The sequence below is a fragment of the Electrophorus electricus genome, chromosome 21 (genome assembly GCF_041902795.1).
Source record: "Electrophorus electricus isolate QZ-2024a chromosome 21, ASM4190279v1, whole genome shotgun sequence".
NCBI classification, from domain to species: domain Eukaryota; kingdom Metazoa; phylum Chordata; class Actinopteri; order Gymnotiformes; family Gymnotidae; genus Electrophorus; species Electrophorus electricus.
This window is the reverse complement of record NC_137517.1, coordinates 5977501-5983415: the sequence shown is the minus strand read 5'-3', so window position 1 is coordinate 5983415 and position 5915 is coordinate 5977501.

Sequence of the window (5915 nt, the reverse complement as noted above, 5' to 3'; positions counted from 1 at the left end):
CTTCAAAGTTTCTCGCATTCTTCATCCCTGACCTCAAGTGGATTTATTTAAAATTCTTATTTCTCTCTCTCTTTTTTTTTTTTAGCATATTCTTTTGTGGCTTTTGCTGATTACGTGACTGATCAGATTTCAAAACAAACACGGTACAGGTCGTGGAAAAGAATGCTGTCGACTCTGAGGTAGCAAGGCAATCATGGCTTTCTTATGATTTAAAACAGATTACAAAACTACTCTACCCGGATAATAAAAATCCTCTTTAGGGCCTAACCTCCGGCAAACCATCGATGCGTTCCTTCCGTCTCTGCATTTCGCAGGCGTCCCCCATGGTCTGCGCCCTCTTCTGCAGTGGGCGAAATGAACCAGACGAATGCGTGCTCGGAGCGACATGCGTTTTTCATCAGGCGATTTAGAACAGGGCGGTCAAAACACAATTGGTCTTCGTCTCCATTTACATGTGGAGCTTTACAGGAGCAAAGCCCTGGTCGCGTGAGCTGTGATGTGGCGTGTGCTGGGAGCAGACACTGGGGGGTAGGTAGGGGCAGATCGCACAGGAATCAGGGTCCGAGAAATGGAACGCGTGGCTCAACGGAGAGCACACAAAAATAGAAGCTTACAGGTTATACGGTACAAAGTCCCCACATTACCCTAAATTATATCATCTGCATATTCATACAAATCACGGGCAAGCCCACGTTAGGTACAATTTTTAAGTTCATGAAATTTACAGTTGCATAGTACAGACAGATGGAGCAACAGAAGGGGGGTGTGGTGGGGTGTTCGGGACGGAGAGCTGCAGGGGCGTCTTCGGGCCCAGGGGCTTCGTCAGCTCTAACAAAGGAATGTTGAACCCAGACCATCCGTGTCCGAAGCCAGGGGTTCCACCACGCCCCCCATGACGGAGAGCGCGCGCCATCTTCCAGGGAAGTTGTCGCACCACCAAAGGCCATGTGTCCTCCAAGACATCGTTAACAGCCCTCACATGGCCTGCACACACACCGGGGGAGACCTCATCAGTTACCAAAACATTGACTCAGGCATAAGCACACATTCATTAAAAATTGACATTCTGGTCATAGCAAGACAAACAGTGAGACAAACACGCAGCCCGAAACGCAGAGACCAGCTCCGGTCTGCCGGGCAGCCGAGAGGCAGAAGACCTGCCAGGCCGAAAAATGGTTCGGTCCTCCATTTCTCAAAACGGGTCTAAAGAGCTCTGCTCTTTACTGGCCAACACGGATCTGATGGAGTCAGAAAAGCCGTTCAGCTCGCTATAACGCGAAACGGGTCAAAAGAGTTAATGAGCCGTACCGCTCATCTTACATGCACACCCAGCTCAAGGCATGCAACTGAAAACCAGGATGCTTTTAAAATGCAATTAAGAATATGGGCTGGAGGTGATAATAAAAAAAAGACCCTTAACTTTCCCGGCCTTTTGCGGCAGGCTCATTTACATGGGGATTAAATATGGACGCAGGTACGTGCAATGGCTTTTGGGAAAGACTATTTAACCGGAGACTTTTGGCTTAATTTTCCTCTTTGAACTACAATGTGCTGAAAGAGACATTTCCCCCCCCGCCCCGCCTCGATCTGCTGACTGTCCTAATACCCTAAAAACGAACAACAGTGGCTGGCGGGAAGGATTGGAGAACAGAGGGAAAGGTAATGTATGGGACGAAAGAAACCAGGAAACGTTCTCCTCTCAGTCTAGCGCTTATCTCGCACTAAAGGCGGCTTAAAAGACACATAAATACCCGGCCGGACAGAGTTTAATTAAATATTCACTCAGCGGCGAGGAAGTGCAAGCTTGCAGGCTCTGCCATGGAAGAGTCACTGGCAATAGAAGGAATACGTGGGAGCAGAAAGGAAGACAAGACACCGATGAGGCTCCGCCACCATTATTACGTGGGGAATAGGTACAAACACGACATTAAGACAGAAGACGCGTTTGAAGAGACGTTTTCAAAAGAAAGGGGCTTAATGGATTTATTATGCAAATTAGTGTCAGAAGAGTGAGAGAGAGAGAAAGAGAAAAGGGGAGAATTGGGTTTCCTTTGTCTCCTGCTGTGCCTCGGGGTCAGTAAATGGAATGTATTGATTTTCCAAATATACACCTTGGCCATTAGCTGCAGTGGGCACAAAGCCCTGCCCGCACCGGACCAGACAGGGGTGGGTGGGGGGTGGGGGGTGTCGTACAAACACAGAATAAACTAGTGAAAAGCCTTTAAAATGCTCCTAACCAAGGTCTACTCTTGCCCGATTGCGTACTGTATTTAAACTAGGATTCAAGGTCGCACCTGCCCCCTCACCGCTGAACACTGTTTACAGTGTGTGAGGGAAACTGACACACACTCAAACTGAACACTAGGTTCCAGGCGCTGCCTACCTACTGTGTGGCGAGCATGCACACACCCCGCCATCCCATTAAAGTTTGAGAAATGACAACATTACTCTGAGCTACCGGCACCTGTAAGAAGAACCCTGACAGGACCTGAGCCAGGCTGTTCCTCAGACAGACTTGCACAGAGGGTACTCAGAGCACGCAAGCGGCGAGGAGAGGCCAAAGGGTCAAGGTGAGGGAGTGTGAAAGCACGCGCGCGTGCACACAGTGCTCAGGGGACACGTTGCACCTCGTATATTGGCATGTGACGCTGGTAAGGGCTTACCTGTGACTTTGAAGCCAGACTTGATACTGTAGGGAGAAGGGAGGGAGAAATACATTATATCGATATACAACCCTTTGGAACAGTGACATTTATGAATTATGAGATGCAGTAAAACAGACTCACACACACACACACACACACAAAACTTCTCATTTAGTCTGGAAGTCCACCTCGAGACTTGTGAGAAATGGAGCTCTGTAAAAGAACTGGCATTAATGAACTCCGCGGGGAGAGAAGACGCGCTTAAACGTGGCCAAATTGGTCCCTTCCCTCCCACCAGAAGCTGCAGCCTGCCAGCCATAGGCCAGGTTGCCGTAGCAAACGTCCCGGCAACAGCACTGTGGAGGCGTGGCCCTAGCACCCAGCCTGCCCCCAGGGTCCCGCTGCTAGCCCTCCTGGCTGCACTCGGAGTGTCTCACTCCATGATTGGTAAATTGGTTGTGTGCCCTCTGACCAATCGGACAGCAGCACGGCTGGGTTGGAGGACACCCCCCGAGGCCATGAGGTGTGGTCTCGGAGTTGACGACGGTAGGGGCCGTAAGCGACGGAGGTATGCCCTTCACAGCTATCCTTTTTGTCCGATTTGTTTACTTAAACATAAAAATCAGATACCCCAAAGGCCTGTGGGCATTGTGATGGTGTGTAAATACTTGTTTCTGCGAATGAATCTCCAATAACAACTTTGCAATGCAATAAAGGCTTCTGAGAGCCGGTAGGCCCGTGCCGCTCAGTCAAGAGCTCATTTAACGCTTCGATACAGTGCATCAAAACCATAGAAACCCCTATCCAGTACGGCAGTTTAACGGAGCCAGCAGGGAGGGTTTTCCCAAACCAATATCGTGCTCACCACAGCCCCCTCTCACCGGGGCGTCAGTCCCCTTGCATTCATCAAACTCAAAGTCACGCCGGTGTTCGATATTTTGAAACGCGGCTGTTGAAGTGGGAATGAAAAGGGCATCGCCGTCCATTTAGATGTTTAGATGGCAGATGGCGCTTGTCCAGAGCGACTTCTACAAGGGCTTTGTAGTCTCTATCTAACCTATTCCGGTGGTAGCGTACTGGTTGGAGGGGGCCTGCTCCCATCCGGAGGCTAATAAGTTGTCTTTTGTGTTCCAAGGCCAGAAGCTGCGATGTTCGCAAAATTAGGACGGATTTGATAGCGAATCCGCAGACGGACTGTCGACCCTGGCTTTCCGCCTTCAGTTATACTGCTGGTTGTTACTGCGGTACACAAACGGTTCTCCGTGTTCACCGGGTAGATCTTTTAGGGCCGCGGCTGATACGGCGGAGAACGCGAGGCTGCCAGCTGCCTGAAGGAAAACAGGAATGGTTGTGATAACGGAGTTAGTGAGCGCGCAGAATGATTTCAGACTCGCAGTCTCAGAGATACTGAGGGGAGAGTGAGTCTAAGAGAGAGCAAATAAAAGAGAGAGAGAGCGAGAGAGAGAGAGAGAGCGAGAGAGAGAGAGAGCGAGAGAGAGAGCGAGAGAGAGAGCGCGCGCGAGTGGCAACAGATTTCTTACTCTCAGAGACTTACGAGCACATGTGGGAAAGGTGTTATTAGTCTGCTCCGTAAGGCCAGTCATATCAGAGCTGTGGCTATAGGACTGATCCAGCAACTCGTCTGAGAACACACACACACAAACACTCCTCAACACACACATGCACCCACACACCAAAGTACCCAACGCACAGTCGCAATCGCTCCTGAAGACCTTGCTGAAGCACACAGTGGAGGATTGTGTGTTTGTGTGTGTGAGATTGTGTGTGTGTGTGTTTTACCTGTTCGATCCGAATGGCCATCTGGCTCCTGGTTCAGAGAGCCAGCAGAGGAGAGTCCATTAACTGTAGAGTCCAGCTCAGGCTAGATGCCCAGAGAGAGAGAGAGTCAGGGAGAGACAGAGTCAGGGTATTAATAAACCATGAGAACAATATTGTTCATTATTAATAGCGATGTATCATACTGATCACAAAGCCTCCCCTAATAACACACCTGCACACGAGGAGGAAGACAACGAGGTGTGTTACACGCTACACCGAGACGAGCAAGACTCACAGAGACGCGCGAAGACAAAGCCGTCGAGCGTGGTCTGTGTGTCCCTGCAGGAGCTTTGGATTTGTGTTTGTACCTAGAGTTTGGGGTTATCGCAGACAGACGGGGACGTCTGGTTTGCGGTTATCGCAGACAGACGTGGACGTCCGGTTTGCGGTTATCGGACAGACAGACGGGGACGTCCGGTTTGCGGTTATCGGACAGACAGACGGGGACGTCCGGTTTGCGGTTATCGGACAGACAGACGGGGACGTCCGGTTTGCGGTTATCGGACAGACAGACGGGGACGTCCGGTTTGCGGTTATCGGACAGACAGACGGGGACGTCCGGTTTGCGGTTATCGCAGACAGACGGGGACGTCCGGTTTGTGGTTATCGCAGACAGACGGGGACGTCCGGTTTGGGGTTATCAAAACAGGAAATTCTGGTTTGGGATTATCACAGACGGACAGGAAGGCAGTGGGATGATGCCGAGATGGGAGCAGGTCTGGAAGAACTGTGGGACTCTCGCGGACTCCGAGTTGCCCCTCCCCCTCAACCCCCGGGGAACAGCAGAAAGGTTAAAACTCCATTTGTGTTCACAGAACACTGCCAAGAAGGACCTTTTGCTAGTTGGCTCATCTCTGTAAGAACACAGTTCTCAAACACACATACACACACGCCGGTATGTGTGTGTACATAAGATCACCGAGGAGTTTTCAGTGAGCGGCCTTGTTAGTGTTTAAATGCAATGTTGTACAGTGGCTTAGAGCACTGTGCTCCCTGTTTTGGGGGTGGGTGAAGGGAGTTTACAAGTGCAGCATTTATTTGCATACATTTATCACTATGACAGTGCGTGTATGTGTGTGCGCTCGCTGGGAATCGAACTCATGAACTTATTGTTCTACTCTACCTGCTCTCTCTTACCCTTTACATCTCCCTCATACACACACACACACACACACACAATGGAGATGAAGACAGAACACTAGGCAGCAGCACTCAGTGTGCACGTCTAACCCCGGGAAGTGGTCAAAGTGAATATCAGGACTTTCAGGATGGAGAATTCTCGGCTGAAAGCCACAGGAGAATACCTTTCTTCTTTAAAAATAAGAAAAAGTTTGGCGTACCCACTTCCACTGGGAAGTAAATCTACGATTCGCCGCTGTACTCTGTTAGAGATACTAATCAGCCTTCACTGATGTGGATCCAGTGCACTCT